Below are 23,501 nucleotides of genomic sequence, written 5' to 3' on the forward strand. Positions count from 1 at the left end.
ACATTACATGTTTATTCTGTGCTCTTTCAAGCAGAAGTTCTGTATTGGTATACATTCCAAAATTACATAACCAAAGGGTAAAAACAGGGAAAAGAGGATGTAGCATGCCTGCATGACAGATATTGTTGTGTCTTATTTGTTTTGTTAAATTTGGGGCTCACAGAAAAGGTAGAGTTTTTGAATGACTTTGTGATTGGGGGATGCCGAGGATGCCTCCAACCTTCACATTCTCAACCAGTCCCTCTTTGTTTGTGAGTACAAGGTCCAGCAGCACACCTCTCCTCCACCACTTGCATCAGAAAGTTTTCATCGATGCTCTGTAGGAACCTCCAGGACTGCATGTGCCTGGCTGTGTGGTCTTCCCAGCTGATGTCAGGGTGGTTGAAGTCCCCCATGAGAACCAGGGCCTGTGACTGTGAGGCTACTTTTAGCTACTTGTAGAAGGCCTCATGAACCTCCTCCTCCTGGTCAGGTGGCCTGTAGTACACACCCACAACAGTGTCACCCATATGAGCCTGTCCCTTAATTCTAACCCATAAGCTTTCAACTTGTTCTTCATCTGCCCCCAGGCAAAGCTCAATACATTCCAGTTGCTCCCTCAAATAAAGAGCAATTCCACCACCTCTCCTTGTTGGCCTGTCTTTCCTAAAGCGTGTGTAGCCATCCATGACAGCATGCCAGTCATGTGAGCTGTCCCACTATGTCTCTGTGATTGCAATGAGATCATGGCCCTGCGACCGCACACAGATCTCTAATTCTTCTTGCTGCATACATTGGTGTATAGACATTTCAGGGAGGAACTCGAGCATGCAGGTTTCCCTGGAGGGGTGCAAGAGGATCTGCCATGCCCACCCTTAAGGTTGTTGGTCTTTTGCTTCTCAGCTTGGGACACAGCTGAGGAATATTTGTCCCTGCTCTGATTAGCCACTCTTAATCCCCAGCCAGATGGGATGGCTTGAGCATTGTGACTTTGCCCCCCACCCCCCGAGTCCTTCAGTTTAAAGCCTTCCACACCAAGTTGGCTAGCCTGTTGCCAAAGATCCCCTTGCCTTTTCTAGACAGGTGGTTCCCATCCCTCCCTAACAGGTTATTGTCATTGAAGAAAGTCCCATTGTCATAAAAACCAAAACTCTCATTGTGACACCAGCCACGAAGCCAAGAGTTGATACCTGTCATGCGTCTGTTTCTAGCTGATCCCCTTCCTCCAACTGATAAAATAGAGGAAAAGATAACTTGGGCACCAAAGCTTTTTGCTTTCACCCCCAGGGCTTTGAAATCTTCCTTAATTCTGCCAACATTCCGACTTGCAGTGTCATTTGTGCCTATGTGAAAGAGTAACAGTGGACAGTAGTCTGTGCTCAGGGACTTGAGTGATCTGCCTGCTCTAGGTGACCCTGCTTTGGCAGGGGGGTTGGACTAGATGACCCACAGAGGTCCCTTCCAACCCCTACCATTCTGTGATTTTGTGATTCTGTGAGTGATGTGGGAAGAGAGATTACCAATGAAAACTGAGGCAAAAAAATTGTTGAGTACCTCAGCCTTCTCCATGTCAGTTGTCACTAGTTCTCCTGTCTTATGTACCCCCCCAGTAAATTTTCTTTAATCTTCCTTTTCTGTCCAACATACCTGTAGAAGCCCTTCTTATTGTTCTTCATATCCCTTGCCAAATTCATCTCCAACTGTGCCTTAGCTTTCCTGATTCCATTTCTACACATCTGGGCAGTGTTCCTGTATTCTTTCCAGGATACAAGTCCCTGGTTCCACTGCCTGTGCATTTCCTTCTTACACTTTAGTTTAACCAAGAGGTCCATGCTGGTCTCCTGACTTCTTTGCTTGATTTCATACACATGGGAACGAGAGGTCTTGCTCTCTAAAAAGTATGTCCTTAAAGCTTATCTCCTTTATCCTTGAGGGCAGTTTCCCAGGGGGTCCCATTCACTAATTCCTTAAACAACTGAAAGTATGCTCTCCTAAAATTCAGGGTCTTGACTTCACTCTTCACCTGGCCCATATCCCTCAAGATTGTGAATTCCACCAGGGCATGATCACTGCAGCCCTGGCTGCCACCAATCTTGACCTCTCTAATTAGTTTATCTGTGTTGGTAAGCATCAGGTCCAGTAATGCTTCTCCTCTGGTTGGGCTGTCTATCACCTGGATTAAGAAGTTATCCTCAATGCACTCCAAGAGTCTCCTGGACTGCTTACAGCTTGCTGTGCTGCTTTTCCAGCAGATGTCAGGGTGATTGAATCCCCCCAGCGGGATCAGGGCCTTCGAGCGTGATGCTTCCTGTAGTTCAAGTAAGAATGCTTCGTCAACAGGCTCCCCTTGATCAGGGGGCCTGTAGTAAACACCAACCACGAGGTTTCCTTTTTTGGCATGGCCCCTAATTTTTGCCCATAAAATCTCAGCCTGTTCATCACTGTTTTTCAGACAGCTCTGTGTGATCAATCCATTTTTTTACATAGAGGGCAACCCCTGCCACTCCAGCTCTTCCTGTTTGTTACCCATGCTGTGTGCATTGGTGTAGAGGCACTTCAGCTGGGCTATTGACCATGTCACCTTTTTAGAGGAACACGCCCTAATTCCTTTGAGGCATTTCACAGGTGTTGCCCTGTGGATTCCTAATGCATCAGCATCCCCTATCTCTTCTGCATTGCTCAAAACTCCATCCCCTTCCCCTGCTAAATCTGTTCATTAATGACCTGATTAAAGGCTAGTTAAAATTTAGATGCCATCAACTTTGTGATTTCTGTTGTTGACATTTAAAGATAGGTGTATTCAATAACTAGAAGATCCCTTCCACGTGCAATATTAAAAGTGTCAATCAATTGTTATGGTGTTTGCAGCACTATTTTTTCAACTGCATTTGGAATTTTGGAATACACAGTTTTGTCTATGTTGGTGTGGTACTTGATCTGGCTTTCAGTTTTGTTTATCCTCCCAGCTTTGTATGCTTACTTGTCGTGCATTGTCTCTGCAGATGTTTTCTGTCTGTCATTGGTCATATATGCTAGCTAAATATACTGACCAAAGTAGCAAAAAAGTATATGACTAATTTTTTCTGGATTGTATTGGGTCTGGCTATGATGGAGTTAACTTTCCCTATAGCAGCCCTCATTGTGCTGTGCTTTGTAGTTGTAGCTAGAAGGGCGTTGATAACACACCAATGTTTTGGCTACTGCTGAGCAGTGTTCATGCAGCATCAAGGCTGTCTCTCCAACCCCCCACCACTAAAGGCCGGTAGGCTGGGGGTGGGCAAGAGTTTGGGATGGGATGTAGCCGGGACAGCTGACCCAAACTGGCTAAAGGGGTATTCCATACCATATGATGTCATGGTCAGTAATAAATGATAAGAGAAAGAAGAGGGGGAGAGGGGCCATTCGTTATTAAGACACTTGTCTTCTGAAGCAACTGCTACATGTACTGAGGCCCTACTTCCCAGGAAGTGGCTGGACATTGCCTGCAGATGGGAAGTAGAGAATAATTCTTTTGTTTTTTTTCCTTTGCTTTTACATGCAGCCTTTGCTTTTCTTTGTTAAACTGCCTTTATCTCAACCCATGAGTTTTTAATCTTATTTTCTCCCTCCATCCCACTGAGGAGAGGGAGTGATAGAGTAGCTTGGTGGATACCTGATGTCCAGCCAAGGTTAACCCACTACCAAAAAAACGTAAACCCAGTACATTCAACCCCTCACCTCTGTGAATCACATATTTAAGAATTATCATTAAAATATACATTCATCACACAATCTACAATCTTCGCGAACTTCACTTACATCAACAAAAAGAATTCCCCATACCAAAATCAGAAGAACATCATCACAACACTGACAGAAGTGGACAATTTACACATACTTTAACACTTCACCATAATTACAACAACAAAAATTCCCCACAATTATTCCGCTCTCTAACAATGTTCAGTCCATGTTTTTCCCATTACCTCTCCCAATTACTATCCTTATCTCAAATTCCTCATACTCCATGTTGAGTGCCACAAAGGACTGTGGCAAGTTGACCATGGCTAGCCGCAAGGTGCCCACCAAGCCGCTCTATCACTCCCCCTCCTGAACAGGACAAGGGGAAAAAATACAATGAAAAGCTTGTGGGTCAAGATAAGTAGAGGGAGATCACTCAGCAATTACTATCACAGGCAAAACAGGCTCAACTTGGGGAAATTAATTTAAATCATTGCCAATCATATGAGAGTAGAATAATGAGAAATAAGAACAAATCAAAAAACCACCTTCCCCCCACCCCTCCCTTCTTCGCAGGCTCAACTTCACACCCCACTTCTCTACCTCCTCCCCAGGAGCAGCACAGGGGAGTCAGAATGGGGGTTACATTCAGTTCATAACTCATCTCTGCTGCTCCTTCCTCATCATGCTTTTCACCTGCTCCAGCATGGTGTCCCTCCCATGGGGGACAGTCCTTCATGAACTCCTCCAACATGGGTCTTTCCCACAGACTGCAGCTCTTCACAAACTGCTCCAGCATGGGTCCTTTCCACAGGGTGCAGTCCTTCAGGAACAGGCTGCTCCAAGGTGGGTCCCCCATGGGATCACAAGCCCTGCGAGCAAACCTGCTCTAGCGTGGGCTCCTCTCTCCACAGGGTCTGCAGGTCCTGCCAGGACCTTGCTCCAGTGCGGGCTCTCCATGGGGTCACAGCCTCCTTCGGGCACTACCAGCTGCTCTGGCATGGGGTCCTCCACGGGCTGCAGGGGACAATCTGCATCACCATGGTCTTCACCATGGGCTGCAGGGGAATCTCTTCTCTGATGCCCGGAGCACCTCCTCCCCCTCCTTCTTCATTGACCTTGGTGTCTGCAGAGCTGTTTCTCTCACATATTCTTACTCCTGTCTCCCAGCTGCTGTTGCAGCAGCATTTTTTATCCTTTCTTAAATGTGTTATCACAGAGACGCTAACAATGTTGCTGCTTCAGTCAATCTGGGAATCAAATAATTTTGTAAATTTTGTAAGTGTGAAGATAATTAACCACTGAAATAGCATTTTAGGTGTAATGATGGAGTCCTTTCTCCTTGTTTAAGACGCTCTTTTTCTAAAAGTTTCTGTAGTATATTGGTTAGAACATTGGCTTCGTGCCAAGAGATCAGTTACAGATTACAGTTTGTATTAATATTCAGTTATTTCTTAATTAGGTCATATCCTTCCTTTGATAGATATGGTGACAGTTTGACTTTACTGAGGGCAGTATAAGTTTTCTGTAGAAAGTAGTAAGTAGCAGCATGAGGACATAGAAAACTCTCAAGGAATTGAGATAGAAGTTTTTTATTAATTTCCATTGACAATTGTGTAGCCAAATGCTGTAGTAGCTTTGAAAATTTCAGCCAAAATATTTGGTTTTGTCATTGTGTAAGTCCTAGCTGTGCATTGTGAAAATATGAGTCATTGCCTAGCGATGCTTGACAGTTTAACTGTAATATGTCCTCTGCCATCAGTTTGCAATAATAATGGTCTGTGAAAGTAAATTGTCTGCCTACTTAGAGTTTTTTACTTCTAAAGCCTGACATAATATTTAGGGAGACTCAGCTGACATAAAGGAGTCCCCCCAACTTGCCTTTTGTTGTGTCCATTTGTGCTGGAGTGAATGGAAGTGACTGCTTATTCTAGTTCACAGCCGCCTGTTCCCTGGAACAAAGCGTCATTGATTTGAATGTGTGTTGCGGTTCAACTCGGGCGGCAGCTAAACCCCACTTGCTCACTCCAACCACAGTGGGATGGGGGAGACAATCAGAAGGGTAAAAGTGAGAAAACTCATGGGTTGAGATAAAGACAGTTTAATAGATAAAGCAAAAGCAAAATAAGGAATTCAGTCATTACTTCCCATTGGCAGGCAGGTGTTTAGCCATTTCCAGGAAAGCAGGGCTCTATCACGCGTAATGGTTACTTGGGAAGACAAATCCCATAACTCCGAATGTCCCCCCTTCCTCCTTCCTCCCCACGGCTTTTATTACTGAGCACGACGTCATATGGTATGGGATACCCCTTTGGGCAGTTGGGGTCAGCTGTCCCAGCTGTGTTCCCTCCCAACTTCTTGTGCACCCCCAGCCTGCTCGTTGGCAAAACAGTGTGAGAAGCAGGAGAAACCTAGACACTGTGTCCTAGGCTCAGCTGGGATAGAGTTAATTTTCACAACAAGCTGGTTGGACTGACACAAACAGCCAACCAAATGGGATATTCTATACCATGTGATGTCATGCTCAGTATTTAAGTGGGGAGTTGGCTGAAGGAAAGGTTTTTTGCTACTCAGGAGCAAGCTAAGAATTGGGTGGTGAAAACACTGCATCTTGCATAAGCTTTTTATCAGTATTCTTGATAGCTGTTTTCTTCTTCCTTTGCCATTCACTTAAACTGTTCTCATCCCAACCCATGAGTTTTTGCCTTTTTCCTTGTGATTCTCCTCCCCATCCCACTGCGGAGGGGGTAAGGAGTGAGAGAGTAACTGCATGGTTCTTTGTTGCAAATTGAGGCAAAACCACAACAGTTCTTGGCGCCCAACGTGGGGCATGAATACAATGGCAGTTTTGTACTAAATGTGCTATAGCTATAGTTGTTATTAAGTGGCAAGCCTCTCTGTGGGTCACGGAATTGGTTGTTTGTACTGCTTATGTCTTTATTTTGCTGAGCTTTGGAGCATGTTAGTACAAACAACGGCTGTGTGCTTTGTCCTGGTGTTGACAGCCTTGCTCCATTGCAGAAGCTATCTTATGGAGATGATAAGGAAATACATCTCCCTCTCCGTACCTAGGATTTCTGTGGATGGCTTTATGAGGCAGGCTCCCGAGGTCCTTGTTCACCCACACGTGAGTTTTCTAATACTACTAATTGATGCTGTTGGCATATTATGGGTTTTGTGGAATGCGGTCCTGTCCTGGTGTAAGAGAAAACACATTCTGGGCGAGGCGATATTGAAATGTGCCCTGAAACGGACAGTCCCTGGGTGGCAGGGTGTGTGGAAGGATCTGGGCAGGTTCCTAGGACGGTAATCACCTCCCTTAATCCTGGTGAGGGGACTTCTGGTCTGGCACCGCAAAAGTCAGGCAGTGAACACTCCAACCAGGAACAAGAATAGAGGGTCCGTGCCTTCGGCCAGGAGGAGGAAAGGAATGTCCGGGTGTACTGGACTGTGTGGATTCGATGGCCTAGCACATCAAACCCACAGAAGTATAAGGCTTTGGTAGACACTGGTGCACAGTGTACGCTGATACCATCAGGGTATCAGGGCACAGAACCCATCTGGATCTCTGGAGTGACAGGGAGATGCCAAGAATTGTCTGTACTGGAGGCTGAGGTGAGCTTGACAGGGGACAAGTGGGAAAAGCACCCCATTGTGACCAGCCCAGAGGCCCCTTGTATCCTTGGCATAGGTTACCTCAGGAGAGGGTACTTCAAGGACCCAAAGGGGTACCGATGGGCATTTGGTGTGGCCACTGTGAACACAGAGAAGATCAAACAGCTCTCTACCCTGCCTGGCCTCTCAGAAGATCCCTTTGCTGTGGGATTGCTGTGAATTGAAGAATAGCAGGTGCCAATTGCTACCAGGACTGTGCACCGGCAGCAATATCGCAAAAACCGAGACTGTTTGGCCCTCATCCATGAGTTGATTCATCAACTGGAGATCCAAGGAGTAATCAGCAAGACTCGCTCACCTTTTAATAGCCCTATATGGCCAGTGGAAAAGTCTGATGGAGGGTGGAGGTTAACAGTAGACTATTGTGGCCTGAACGAAGTCGCACCACCACTGAGTGCTGCTGTACCAGACATGTTAGAGCTCCAATATGAACTGGAGTCCAAGGCAGCCAAGTGGTATGCTAGAACTGACATTGCCAATGCATTTTCTTCAATTCCTTTGGCAGCAGAGTGCAGGCCACAGTTTGTTTTCACTTGGAGGGGCATCCAGTACACCTGGAATCGACTGCCCCAGGGGTGGAAACACAGTCCCACCATTTGCCATGGCCTAATCCAGACTGCCCTGGAAAAGGGTGAAGCTCCAGAACAACTACAATACATCGATGACATCATTGTGTGGGGGGACACAGTAGAAAAGTTTTTAAAAAAGGGAAGAAAATAGTCCTAATCCTTCTGAAAGCCGGTTTCACTATTAAACGAAGTAAAGTCAAGGGACCTGTGCAAGAGATCCAGTTTTTAAGGAATAAAATGGCAGGATGGGCGTCGTCAAATCCCAATGGATGTCATCAACAAAATAGCAGCTATGTCTCCACCAACCAGCAAAAAGGAAGCACAGGCCTTCCTGGGTGTTGTGGGTTTTTGGAGGATGCACATCCCAAATTACAGCCAGATTGTAAGCCCTCTCTGTCAAGTGACCACGAAGAAGAATGATTTTGAATGGGGCCCTGAGCAACGACAGGCATTTGAACAAATGAAACGGGAGATAGTTCATGCCATAGCCCTTGGTCCAGTCCGGTCAGGGCAAGATGTTAAAAAGGTGCTCTACACCGCAGCCGGGGAGAATGGCCCAACCTGCAGTCTCTGGCAGAAAGCACCAGGGGAGACTCAAGGTCGACCCCTGGGGTTTTGGAGCCAGGCATACAAAGGATCCGAGGCCCGCTATACTCCCACTGAAAAAGAGATTCTGGCAGCATATGAAGGCGTTGGAGCTGCTTCAGAAGTGGTCGGCACTGAAGCACAGCTCCTCCTAGCACCACGATTACTGGTGCTGGGCTGGATGTTCAAAGAGAGGGTCCCTTCTATGCATAATGCCACTGATGTTGTGTGGAGTAAGTGAGTTGCACTAATCACATAGCGTGCCCGAATGGGAAACCCCAGTCTCCCAGGAATCCTGGAAGTAATCATGGACTGGCCAGAAGGCAAAGATTTCAGAATGTCACCAGAGAAGGAGGCGACACCTTCTGAAGAGGTTCCACCATACAATAAACTACCAGGAAATGAGAAGCAATGTGGCCTGTTCGCTGATGGGTCCTGTCGTATTGTGGGGAAGTACTGAAGGTGGAAGGCTGCTGTATGGAGACCTACACGACGAGTTGCTGAAGTCGCTTATGGAGAATGTGAGTCAAGCCAATTTTCAGGGGTGAAAGCCATCCAGCTGGCTTTAGACATTGCCAGTCGAGAGAAGTGGCCAGGGCTCTATCTTTACACCGACTCCTGGATGGTGGCCAGTGCCTTGTGGGGGTGGCTGCAGCAATGGAAGCAGAACAACTGGCAGCACAGAGGCAAACCCATCTGGGCTGACCCATTGTGGCAAGATATAGCTGCCCGGTTGGAGAAGCTGGTTGTGAAAGTGCATCACGTGGATGCCCATGTACCCAAGAGTCGAGCCACTGAAGAACATCAAAACAACCACCAGGTGGATCAGGCTGCTAAGATTGAAGTGTCTCAGGTGGATCTGGACTGGCAACATAAGGGTGAATTTTTTATAGCTCGGTGGGCTCATGACACCTCAGGCCATGAAGGAAGAGACGTGACATATAGATATGCTCATGACCGAGGGGTGGACGACCATGGACACCATCGCACAGGTTATCCATGAATGTGAAACATGCGCTGCAATCAAGTAAGTCAAGCGGGTAAAGCCTCAGTGGTGTGGAGGACGGTGACTAAAATATAAATATGGGGAGTCTTGGCAGATTGACTATATCATACTGCCACAAACCTGCCAAGGCAAGCACCATGTGCTTACAATGGTGGAAGTGACCACTGGATGGTTGGAAACATATCCTGTGCCCCATGCCACCACCCAGAACACTATCCTAGGCCTTGAAAAGCAAGTTCTGTGGCAACATGGCACTCCAGAAAGAATTGAATCAGACAATGGGACTCATTTCTGCAACAACCTCATAGACACCTGGGCCAAAGAGCATGGTATCGAGTGGGTATATCACAGCCCCTATCATGAACCAGCCTCCAGGAATATCAAATGATATAATGGACTGCTAAAAAATACACTGAGAGTGCTTCGTGGTGGAACCTTCAAACATTGGGATACACATTTAGCAAAGGCCACCTGGTTGTTTAACACCAGGGGATCTACCAGTCTGGCTGGCCTTGCCCAATCAAAACCTTCACATACTGTAGAAGGGGATAAAGTGTCTGTAGTGCAAATGAGGAATATGTTTGGGTTAGTCCTGTCTCAGGCAAAGGCAAGCCCATCCGTGGGATTGCTTTTGCTTAGGGACCTGGGTGTGTTTGTTGGATAATGTGGAAGGGTGGGGAAGTCCAATGTTTACCTCATGGGGATTTGATTTTGGGTGAGACTAGCCAATAAATTAAATTTTATTATGTTAATTGCTAAATAGCCATGTCACGGTGTGCCATCAGTTCTGTAGTTGTTATATGACATATCAATGGTATTACATTAAGAATAATCCAAAATAATAGAAGATGAATTTTGATAAAACCAGCTGCAAGCTCCGGATGCAGCATGCGACCATCCAAAACCACAGGTCATCTCTCCTGCCCTGAAAGACTGTTGCAACAGATGGAGCCCAACATCATACATTAAATGAACTCAACGGACATTTTAGAGGGTCTGTAAACTAAGGAAATTATATTTGTGTGTGTGTGTATGTATGTAAAACCAGAAGAAGTGATAGTAAAGTGTGGACCCTGGACATGACATAGATGGTATAGAATAAGGGGTGGATAATGTCCTGGGTTCAGCTGGGATAGAGTTAATTTTCACAACAAGCTGGTTGGGCTGACACAAACAGCCAACCAAACGGGATATTCTATACCATGTGATGTCATGCTCAGTATTTAAGTGGGGAGCTGGCTGAAGGAAAGGATTTTTGCTACTCAGGAGCAAGCTAAGAATCGGGTGGTGAGAACACTGCATCTTGCATAAGCTTTTTATCAGTATTCTTGATTGCTGTTTTCTTCTTCCTTTGCCATTCACTTAAACTGTTCTCATCCCAACCCATGAGTTTTTGCCTTTTTCCTTGTGATTCTCCTCCCCATCCCACCGGGGAGGGGTAAGGAGTGAGAGAGTAACTGCATGGTTCTTTTGTTGCAAATTGAGGCAAAACCACAACAGTGACCCATTTGTATGTGACTGTTGTAGACTCCAGTTTTGAATCCAGTCCAGTGCAAGAGAGGATGGTTTGTTTTGTTTTGTAGTCTGAAGACAAGATTGGTTTTGCAGATCAACTCAGCTATACGCTAATTAGATAAGTTCATAGAGTCTTTTACATCAGTCAGTGCTAATGCTCTGCACGTGTTCATTAGATTCATATAGAACTACAAAACCTTTACACTGCATTATAGTATTTGCCTCTAATGGCCAGGAATAAGGCTGTATAATCAGTTTCCTTTAGCAGTTCCTTGTTGAGAATATTTGATTTCCATGTAAATCTTTTCTGATAAAGTTGTTGTTAAGAAGCAGCCATGGCTGAATTTTTTGTAAAAGATGAAGTGACAGTCTGAGCATCACCCTAAAATACTTGAGTATAACAAGTAATAATGCTATTTTATGTGAATGTATAAATTGCATCATCACAGGAGGCCATGCCCAGAATTGTGACCTGAATGTACTAGGTGGTGTAAACCCAGGGAGATGTTAGAAAAAGAAAGGATAGACAAGCCAGAAGTGGTCAAGAGAGACATTATTAAGAAGAGAGGTAAAACTCTTCAGAAAGGAAGAAGGTAGTAAATGAGCAGAAGGGGCACATCAGAAAAAAGGTCAGCCGAGAATACTTGTTAAAGGTCTCTGGCAATGTAGAAATTATTTATGAAAATATTTCATGCATCTTCTTGAAAAAAATGATTTATTTATAGCCCTGCAAAATAGAAGCGATGATACTTCCAATGTTTTTGCAAAACCTCATTGTAGCTTTGTGACCAATTTCATAATAAATGCATCCCTTTTCAAATCTGCTGTAGCAAAACTTCTAGAGCTTGGTTTGTAGTGTGGCTATCTCCAGGATGGCTGCCTGGTGTGGTGCAAGCAGCGTTCTGTGTAGGGCATTTTTATGCTTGCCATGGAGACAATTGCAAGGAAAGCTGTCAGAAGACAGGTGGCAGGATAGAATCTCCAGGAGATGAGGTATCATGTGGCGGGGAGGAGGAGGAGGTGGCTGTGAACAACAACAGAGGACCAACATCTAGAGGCAAGTCACCCAATTTGTGGAGCTGATCCTATAGCTTGTGGGTGATGCTGCTGGGACATGCTGAAATTTAAAGTGACACCTTTCTATTCACAGTTGCCCTTTGCTCTGCTGCAGTAATTTTTAGGTCTGCATTTGAAGAGGATTTTGAGTATTTGAGGCTTCACTGCTTTAGAAATAGACTTGGGAAAGAAGTGTGTTCTGAGGCAATTCTGTATCTTTGATCTGAAGCTGTATTGGCAGGGATATTCTTCCAAATAGGTCCATCCAGCTCCCTTCCTTCTTCAAAGCTGAATCTTTTTTTAACATTGATGTCCCAAAAGATCTAGTTGAGCATAATCCAAAAAAGCTATAACCATGTTAAAGCAAAGCAATTGCTTTTCTTCCCTTTATGATTTCTTATAGATGCAGACAACCACAAAATCCTGCAGTGAGTCTGTCACTAAGGCTATTCCATGTCGTAGAAAAATGGCAGATGTTTTGCCTGGCTATCAATCACAAGAATTTTTACTGACACATGATTGTTGAGCACCAAGACTTTTCCCAGAAGACCACCTGTTGCAGGCCAGTAAGGGTTTCTGGGCAGGGGCTAGGATCTCCATTCTGAGGCCAAAGAGAGATGTATAGCTGCTCAGTGCTCTAGGGACAGGGGCTATAGAGAAAGCTGCTGAAACGATTGCTGTCACAGAGGCATAAAGGAATCAGTTTCACTATTGCTAAGTAATTTAATGGCAGTTGGGGAAAAATATCAAGCACTAATGCTCTGGAAGGAAAGTAAGTTACCTCTTGCTTTATGCTTACTGAGAGCCAGTTTTGGACAGCCCCTCTTCTGTGCTGAAGCCCTCTTCCAAAAGCCAAATGTTGCCTCCTTAGCACGTGTAAAATTTAGGTCATCAAGACCCAAAGCCTGTTTACCCAGGAAGATAGTGCAGTGCTTGGCAAGTAGTTGGTGGACTGCTAGTTCACTGGCTTCCCACGTCCTCCTTTTCATTTGTAGGTGGGCCTTGGGATTTTTTTTTCAAAGCCTGTTTTCGAGGCTGGGGAATGCTTGGAGATGAAGAGGAGCTAGGCTGGGACTGAATGGAAGTCCAAGAAATCTTTAGTTGGGCTGTAGTATCATCTAAATAAGAGTTGAGTAAACAGCGATACCACATTTCTGCAGACATTGTTTATAATTTGAGCACACTTTGTGAGTTGATTGTGTGTAATCATTCAATTTTGCTTCTATGCAGAATGTCATGTTTAAGGTTAGCTAGTATGGATGTAAACGAAAAATTATTTTGAAGCTATTATGCTGAAATGTTTGTTGAGAGCAAATTGAGAGGTATATTTCAACGTAAAACTTTATAATTTATGCAGTCTTTGTGGACTATAGAAATCTTCCACTCACAGAAAATGAAAAATGATACAAGACTTTGTGTTATAGTGCTATGTGGCTAACACCTCCACTAATAAAAACTGCTCGGAAGCAATTAAGACAAGGAAATTAAACCCTGAAATTGTATGTGAAGAATGCAATAAAATAAATTGTAGTCTAATAGCAATAATCCACTATAAACTGTGTATTCATGCGTTACTGATGTGCTTCTCTCCTGACTGAACCTATCTTGGTACTGAAGCCTGCAGAAGTAACCTGATAATGCAGTGAAATGTATGTAGCTTAATCACATATATTATGTGTTTGTTCAGCTACAGGCCTTGTTCAATTCTGAATAGACGTAAATCAACATTTGAAGAGGCCAAAGTATCTGCTGTAAGACCCCTCAAGGTCTACCTTTTTGACAACATGGAAGATTAAGGCTGGAAGGGGACATGGGAGATTACTCTCTGTCCTAAGCCTGTGTCAGCTATTTATCTTTCCTGACAGACATTTACCAAACTTGGCTTCAAGATCTCCAGAACTAGAAATTTCTGTATAATTTATGAACAATTCCAGTGCCTGAGGAAGTCTTCCTAACGTTTCACTTCAGTCTCTCTTCATGCAATTTTATCATGCAACTATTTTTGCTATATTCAGCTCCAACTGTGCCTTAGCTTTCCTGATCCCATCCCTACACATCCGGGCAGCGTCCCTATATTCTTTCCAGGATACAAATCCCTGGTTCTACTGCCTATGCATTTCCTTGTTACACTTTACATTGACCAGGAGGTTTCCCCCCTTCCTTGCTCTATTTCTTACACATGGGAATCAAGAACTCTTGCACTCTTAGAAAAATGTCCTTAAAGAGCAGCCGGCTCTCTTCTGTTCCTTTGTCCCTGAGGGCAGTTTCTCATCCATTCTGAATGACTTTGCAGAAGAATCTGAAATTACTTTGAATAGGTCCACCACCTAAAGAGAATAGACAGGTTTGTCTTTGGGAAGCTTATTCAGCTAGCTTTGATTTTTTTTTTCCTTTGTGTTCTATTTATGCCTTTTAATTCAACATCCTGTATTCAGCATGCAGCATTTAAGAGACAAATTATATAAAAGAATGTTGGTACAATTGCATTACTTTCAATTAGTTTGGGCTGTCTTATTCAGTTTTAATAATAAACAACTGCAGTCTTAATGTGCAATTGCAGAAACATTATTTAATATCACAGTTGCCTATAGTTGTTGAATTTAGGAATGTAAAAGAGCATTCAAAATAATGCTTGTAGCATCTGTCAGAAAAATGTGTGCCAAGCCATGACTGACGAGTTGTCTTCTAGATGAAGTGGAAGATAGGCTGTGATTCAAGAGTTGAGCTAAAAAGGAGATATATACTCTGTTAAGACACTTGGATCTTAGCTTGATAACAAGAAAGTTTGAGTCTTTGTTCTTGCTGAAGTGTAAAACTTGCCTTTTAATCATGCAGAGTTTCTTGGAATCTACACTAAATATGTGAGTCTTATGGGGAAAGTCTTATGTAAGTGCTTTTTGAGAACAAGGTGTTCAACTAGTGAAAAAATACATCTATCTCAAAAGGAAAAAGAGAAGATTCAGTATGGCTCAAAATCCAACAGAGCTGATGCTGACTGGTGATATGCACTCAACTGTCTCCTGCTTGGTGCGTCATTACCTGATGGTGTGCCATTACCATGCCTCTGCACAGACTGGTCTTTGTTTCTCTGGGAACAAGGACTTGAAGCAAGAAGAGCCAATGCTAGTGCAAGATCTATTGATAAGTCTTCCTAGTAATCAACATCCTTTTTCATGGAAGAAGTCATAGTTATTAAGGCATCAGCACAAATGTAATCACTATAAACAATCCTCTTTACCTGAGCTGCCTTGTAATGCTTGACTATATCCCTGGATTAACTACATGGCTCCAACCACAAAGCTAAGATTGGCTGGTTTTGACAATCATTGCTTCTATTTCCTCCTGGCATCGCTGAGCCATTAGTGGTAACTTCAGGGATAATTCATGTGATGTGTGATGCACAAAAATGTGTCCAAGAAATCTTGGATACAGTGATTGTGACCATCTAAACTAAAGTCTGGGAATATGTGCTAGCAATGCCATGCCAAGTGCAAACCATGTTCTTTATGATTCGATATTTGCAAGCCTTTTTTTTGCCTGAGACTGCTTAGGTGAGTGTGGTGGATTGACCCTGGTCAGCAGTCAAGTACCCACATAACTGCTATGAGTTCCTTTTGAATATCCTGCTTTACTGTTCTAGTAATGTGCAACGGACACTTTTCCATACCATTGTTATATACATGGTAGAAGCAAATGATGAAAAAACAGCCGCCTCCTGTGAAGCGGAGAAGAGCAAGGATGAAAGACTTAGTGGAGTGCCTCTAATTGCATAGCCAAGAAAATTCACTCATTTGCTGTAAAGGAAGGGATTTGACCCTCATACTAAAGCTGTATTAGTATAAAAAGACTGTATTGTTTCCAAGCAAATGTGTATTTGCTTGCTTTTTGGTGCCATTAGCTTGACATTCAGAAAGTTTGGAGACCTAAGGACAATCTCTAGAAAAAATGGACAAGTGTTTTTCATGTGTTTGCACGCTAGTCTATTTCTACTGCACACAAACTCATATGCACTTGAAAAATGTATCTTGTGGAACTCATCTGAGGAACTAACAGTTTGTTAGGCTCTGCACTTCATTGTAAAAATCTTCACAAAAAACTTAATCCTGATAGCTTTCCTAGGAGGATTAGTCTTTTGAGGATTTGGGTGATCAGTAAGGACAAAACCAGCCTTGGTATTAGTATTCAATTCAATAAACTGCAGAGATCTAGACTTCACTTACATTTGTCAACAGTGACTTTCCAGTGAAGTACAAGGCATTTGAAAAATCACTTCTAATGTTTCAAGCCAGTGGAGGAAGTACTTTTTCAAACAATGAGAAGATTTCCCTCATGCACCATTAACCCAATTAGGGAGAAAAGAAAGCAGGATAGGAGTGGGACTATGCTTGAGCCTCTAAAACTATGATTGAAATCACCACATGCCAAATTGCAAAACGCACTCTATGCAAATGCACGCAGGATGGGGAATAAACAAGTGGAGTTAGAGACATGCACATGCCTGAGGGGCTACAATCTTATTGGCACCACAGAGATGTGGTTGGATGGCTCCTATGACTGGAGTGCTGGAATGGAAGGATACAGGCTCTTTAGGAAGGACAGGCAGGAGAGACAAGGAGGGGGTGTCACTCTCTAAGTCAGTGACTAGCTGGAGTGCATGGAGTTCCACCTGGGGATGGATGAGGAGCTGACTGAGAGCTTATGGGTCAGGATTAAAGGCAGGGCAAGAACTGGTGACATTATAGTGGGGGTCTGCTACAGGCCACCTGACCAGGAAGGCTGAGAAGATGAGGCCCTCTATAGGCAGACAGGAGCAGCCTCATGTTCACAAGCCCTGGTCCTCATGGGGGACTTCAACCACCCTGATATCTGTTGGAGGGACAACACAGCAGGGCATAAGCAATCCAGGAAGTTCCTGGAATGCATTGATGATAACTTCCTTCTCCAAGTGATAGAGGAGCCCATGAGGAGAGGTGTGATGCTGGACCTTGTTCTCACCAACAAGGAGGGGCTGGTGTGGAATGAGAAGCTCAAGGGCAGCCCTGGCTGCAGTGACCATGAAATGGTGGAGTTCAAGATCCTTAGGGCAGCGAGGAGGGCGCTGTAGAGATTCATTGTTATTCCTAGAGTGAGATTAAGACACAAATGAGGTCAAATGCCGCCAATCAAACAAGTTTATTGATCACCTATTCAAATGAAGGCACGAGGAAACAGCAACAGGAAAGAGAGGAAAAGACGGGAAAGAAAGAAACCTAGGAAGCAGTCGGGATAGAGTTGCAAGAGATCCAGCAGCGTCCCGTTGGTCTGTAGTTCCTGTGTGTGCTGGTGGTGGGGGTCCCCCCATCATTTGGTCGCACAGCTTTTTATAAGGTGTTCAGGGAGATTGTTCCCTAGGCAATGGCACGTACCCCATGTTCCCACAGTCCCGTGCATGTGTTTTTTCTCAGTCCTGGCTCCAGCAGGCCAGGGAGGGGGTTGGTGTCTAGACACATATTCCACAACAAGGTACCCATCCTCCAACTCCCTTCAAAGCTGGTTTCAGGCAGTTGTTTATTCCTTGTCTGGTTTGTATTTGACTGGCCTGCCAGGAGGTCCAAGCAAGCAAGCAAACTGTCCGTGGTAGTTGGAAATATGTTGAATTATCTATTTCCAGAGGATGGCACATCAGCAAGGGTTGAGGGTTAGGTGTCTCATAAATGGAACAGGACCAAGCACTGGTGTCATTAATCCAGGAACAATTAACACTGGGGGTATAGGGTAGTGTGCAATTTTTAATGGATTTGGGGATATAAATTCTGGACTGATTAGTGGGAGACCAAAAACTGGAAAATCATTTCCTGTGTCCTGTTCGATTTACCCAGGCCCAACTGGGCCAGCGGGGTACAAGATTCGAGGCTTTGGACCTAAAGAGGCAACAGTATGTCTGGCTGCCTCCACGGAGCAGAAAACGGGTCAGATTTGAACTTCTTGAGCAATCAATCGGTTTAAAACCATCAGTGAGGAAGTGGTTGCCATAGGTATAAGTCCAGGTGCAATTGCTATTTCCCAAGAAAACACCACCCTCTTGTGTTCGGCTTAGGCAATACATACCTTGGGCTGGGTATTGTATTGCCCAGGGCTGCAAGTCTTCATTCCAATAGGAATCACTTTTGACTTCACTGTAATTACTCACTAACTATTCAGGGGAAATGGGGGCAGCAGTCCATGGCCAGCTCTCCGGGCCAGTTGGACCACTGCAAACCCAACAATTGCTGAGGTTAAACTGATGAGTTACTTCAGAACCTAACGCTATAAATTTATTTTCCCACTCGTGTCCTGAAGTGAGAAAAGAGAGGTTTCCTGTGGTACTAAGGGTGAAGAGAATGGTTGCCCAAAACAGTGCCTGAGATGGTGAACAATGCATCCTACAAATATTCATAAAGCTATAACCATCAGTATTATACAAAGAATCAGGATCATCATCTATCTTCTTTCCGGCGAAGGCTTTGATTTTCCCCCACAGACTTCGTCTGCTAAAGGAAAAGAAGAGAGAAAACATACTCGGTCCCAAGAGAACCGGAATTAAGTCAATCACAGAATCACAGAATCACAGAATCACAGAATGGTAGGGGTTGGAAGGGACCTCTGTGGGTCATCTAGTCCAACCCTCCTGCCGAAGCAGGGTCACCTACAGCAGGCTGCACAGGACCTTGTCCAGGCAGGTCTTGAATATCTCCAGAGAAGGAGACTCCACAACCTCCCTGGGCAGCCTGTTCCAGGGCTCCATCACCCTCAGAGGGAAGAAGTTCTTCCTCATGTTCAGACGGAACTTCCTGTGCTTCAGTTTGTGCCCATTGCCCCTTGTCCTGTCACTGGGCACCACTGAAAAGAGCTTGGCCCCATCCTCCTGACACCCACCCTTCAGATATTTGTAAGTATATATTAGGTCCCCTCGCAGCCTTCTCTTCTTCAGGCTGAACAAGCCCATCTCCCTCAGCCTTTCCTCGTAGGAGAGATGCTCCAGTCCCCTCACCATCCTTGTAGCCCTCCGCTGGACTCTCTCCAGTAGCTCCTCATCTTTCTTGAAGTGGGGAGCCCAGAACTGGACAGAGTACTCCAGATGAGGAAATATTAAAAAGACGATTGTTTACATAAGTAATTGCATCCCATAATCGCTCCAACCATTCTGATTCATGGAGCTTAAGGAAACGCTTAAGAAGGCCGTTTGTCCTTTCCACTATTCCATTTACTTGTGCATAATAGGGCGTGTGGAAAACCCACACAATCCCTTCTCCCGCAGCCCAGTCCTGAACTACTTTGGCCATGAAGTGAGACCCATCGTCCGATTGTATGGATTGAGGCTTGGGGAGAAAGCTAAACCACATTTTTAAGGCTTTTACTGTGTTTTCCCCCATAGCTCATGCAAATGCTTTGGCTTGAACTAGACCAGATACTGTCTCTACCCCCACTAACACATAGTATTTTCCCTTCGATCTCCGAAAGCAACCAATGTAATCTATTTGACAGGCTTCCCAGAGCCCTTTTCCTTGCCTTAAATGTAGGGAGTCTCTTCCGAAGGGTGTCTGTCTAAATGACGGCGGCACTGTTTGCATGCAGAGATGCAGGTTCGACAGTTCTCTCGGGTGACTGACCAGGCTCTAGCCTGAGCTTCCCGATAAAGATCCTTAGCTCCAGTGTGCCCCCTCTTGAGGTGTAACCGTTCTAACAACCTTTCCCAATCTTCCAACTCAGGATCACTTTGCAGGGGAGCAAGTCTGGCTAATTCATCCGCCTGATTGTTCCACCAGTTAACCGGGGTTTCATCTGTTTGGTGGGAAGCTACCCAGCCCACTGCAAAGTCTCTCTGTTTCGCAATAGCTAATGTATCCTGCCATTTCTCCTTTTTTTTTTTTTGCAAACAAGCTTTGAGGCAATTGTCTTAAGATATGCTCTCAGACAGGCACACAGCAAGCTCACTGCCCTGGACTTCACGAGAGCAGACTTTGGCTTCTTCAGGGATCTGCTCAGTAGAGTACCATGGGTCAAAGCCCTGGAGGGAAGAGGGGCCCAAGAAAGCTGGTTAATATTCAAGGATTACCTCCTCCAAGCTTGGGAGAGATACATCCTAACAAAGAGGAAGTCAAGCAAAAACACCAGGAGACCTGCATAGATGAACAAGGAGCACCTGGACAAACTCAAGCACATAAAGGAAGCCTACAGAGGGTGGAAGCAAGGACAGGTAGCATGGGAGGAATACAGAGAAATTGTCCGAGCAGCCAGGGATCAGGTTAGGAAAGTTAAAGCCCTGACAGAAATAAATCTGGCCAGGGATGTCAAGGAAAAGCTTCTATAGGTACGTCAGTGATAAAAGGAAGGCCAGGGAAAATGTGAGCCCTCTCTGGAAGGAAACAGGAGACCTGGTCACCCGGAATTTGGAGGCTGAGGTACTCAATAACTTTTTTGCCTCAGTCTTCACCAGCAAGTGCTCCAGCCACACCGCCCAAGTCACAGACGGCAAAGGCAGGGACTGGGAGAATGAAGAATTGCCCCCTGTAGAAGAAGGTCAGGTTTGAGACCATCTAAGGAACCTGAAGGTACACAAGTCCATGGGACCTGATGAGGTGCATCTGTGGGTCCTGAGGGAACTGGTGGATGAAGTTGCTACGCCACTATCCATCATATTTGAGAAGTTGTGGCAGTCCGGTGAAGTTCCAAGTGACTGGAAAAGAGGAAACATCAGCCCCATATTTAAAAAGGGTAAAAAGGAAGACCCTGGGAACTACAGGTCTGTCAGCCTCATCTCTGTGCCTGGCAAGATCATGAAGCAGATCCTCCTGGAAACTATGTTAAGGCACATGGAAAATAAAGAGGTGACAGCCCATATGGCTTCACTAAGGGCAAATTGTGCCTGACAAATCAGGTGGCCTTCTACGATGGGGTTACAGTGTTGGTGGATAAGGGAAGAGCAACTGATGTCATCTACCTGGACTTGTGCAAAGCATTTGTCACTGTCTCGCATGACATCCTTGTCTCTAAATTGGAGAGACATGGATTTGACGGATGGACCACTCGGTGGATAAGGATTTGGCTGGATGGTCGCACTCAAAGAGATGCAGTCAACAGATTGAGACCAGTGAGGAGTGGCGTTCCTCAGGGGCCAGTATTGTGGCTGGCACTGTTTAACATCTTTGTTGGTGACATGGACAGAGGGATTGAGTGCACCCTCAGCAAGTTTGCTGACAACACCAAGCTGTGTGGTGCGGTCAACACGCTGGAGGGAAGGGATGCCATCCTGAGGGACCTTGACAGGCTGGAGAGGTGGGCCTGTGCAAACCTTATGAGGTTCAACAAGGCCAAGTGCAAGGTCCTGCACGTGGGTCAGGACAATCCCAAACACAAATACAGGCTGGGCAGAGAATGGATTGAGAGCAGCCCTGAGGAGAAGGACTTGGTGCTGGTTGGCAAGAAGCTCAACATGACCCAGCAATGTGCGCTCGCAGCCCAGAAGGCCAACTGTATCCTGGGCTGCATCAAAAGAAGTGTGGCCAGCAGGTCAAGGGAGGTGATTCTGCCCCTCTACTCTGCTCTGATGAGACCAGGAAAGACATGGACCTGTTGGAGCAGGTCCAGAGGAGGGCCACAAAGATGATCCGAGGGCTAGAGCACTTCTCCTATGAGGAAAGGCTGAGAGAGTTGGGGCTGTTCAGCCTGGAGAAGAGAAGGCTGCAGGTAGACCTTATTGCCACCTTCCAGTACCTGAAGGGGGCCGACAAAAAGCTGGAGAGGGACTTTTTACAAGGGCCTGTAGTGACAGGACAAGGGATAATGGCTTTAAACTAAAAGAAGGTAGATTTAGATTAGATATAAGGAAGAAATTCTTTACTATGCGGGTGGTGAGGCACTGGAACAGGTTGGCCAGAGAAGTTGTGGATGACCCCTCCATGGAAGTGTTCAGGCCAGGTTGGATGGATCTCTGAGCAACCTGGTCTAGTGGAAGTTATCCCTGCCCATGGCATGGGGGCTGGAACTAGATGATCTTTAATGTCCCTTCCAACCCAAACTGTTCAATGATTCTATGAAATTATTTACCTTTTATTCCTGCAAGCCATACTATGTAATGATAAAGTGATTTTGTTACGATACTGTGAACCACAAAACTGTAAGAGAGTCCGTTTCTTTTCTTTAAAGCTGCCCTTTCTTGGCTGATGTGTCTGGTACTGTCCTGGTTCTTATCTTGTCCCTTAATTGTGTGTGTGTGTGGTATATCCTCCCCATCTTTTCTCCTGCCCTCCATGAAGCACCCACAAGATCTGCTGTTGGTCCCCATTCTCTCTCCCTCTGCATCCACCGACTTTTCTGCAAACACAGATGCCGTCTATGTGCAGGTGATAGTCAGATCCCCATCTTACCTCTGCACTGTCCTCTTCTATTCAACTTAAAACCTATCTGGGGCTCCAAAGGAGTCGCTGTCAACTCCGAGTAAACACAGCTTTTTGTCTTCCCCAAAGTCCTCTCTGCTGCCCCCTTCTTTGATTGCTGTGAATGCTGCTGTCACCCTGCCTGTCACTTTTGCCTGCGGGACAAACACAGGTGTCATCTGAGGATGCCATTCTAGGAGATGTGACCGCTACCCAAAAATCCCTGGTTAACACGGATGGAGAATTATCTTAAAAATTGATATTTTGTGGACTCTGTCAGCTATTCAATGGGCAAACTAGGTAAAACGTCAATGTTTAATGATGATGCTGATTTTCTTTGAATTCTGAATGTAAACTGGAGGATATAACATAGAATTAGCTAGCAAGCATTACATCACAAGAGTTCAAATGTTATCTGCTCTGATCTTGGTGTTAGATCAAAGGCTTCTGCAGCTCACATACGTGGAACTCTGCTAAGCAGGTTGGTTATTTTTACCCATTTATAAGGTTTTATTTCCATGGTGCTTTCACTAAAAATACAAAGCACAAACTGAGAAAAAATAAAAAATTGTCACTAAATTACTGATCAAAATAAACCGCTCCTTCTGGAAGGTCACTAAACTTGGCTATTGATGGGGCCTCATAAGGCAGAGAAATGTTTCCCTGGGCTGGACAAGCCCCTGTGAAATGACCCCAGATCTCATGGTGGGGTGGGAAGAGTGTTTTTCACTGCTCTTCTGAGTGTCTGCCTTGCACCTACTGTGACTGTGAAAATTTTCCTCTGGATTTTGGCTCTCAGCCATTTTGTCCTTCAGGAATCATACAGCTTCCCATGTTAGGATGAGCCCATCTCCTCCATGTTTGTTGTCATGTTATAATGCCGCCTCAAACGGAAGGCAGATGTTCGCCAGCTTTGTGGGAAAAGGAATTATTGCAGTGTGATCAGAGTAGGGCATAAAGTAAAAAAGTTAATGTGTGTATTTCATAGCTTATTTCTGAGAA

At 45.0% G+C, this 23,501-nt stretch overlaps 1 protein-coding gene across 1 annotated transcript in view; it reads left to right on the forward strand.

Annotated features, from left to right (window-relative positions):
* Positions 1-23,501, forward strand: part of LOC142365542 (BDNF/NT-3 growth factors receptor-like) — an 89,850-nt gene that overhangs the window by 1,839 nt on the left and 64,510 nt on the right. The gene's annotated exons all lie outside the window — the stretch shown is intronic.

This window comes from Opisthocomus hoazin, chromosome W (assembly GCF_030867145.1).
Source record: "Opisthocomus hoazin isolate bOpiHoa1 chromosome W, bOpiHoa1.hap1, whole genome shotgun sequence".
NCBI lineage: Eukaryota > Metazoa > Chordata > Aves > Opisthocomiformes > Opisthocomidae > Opisthocomus > Opisthocomus hoazin.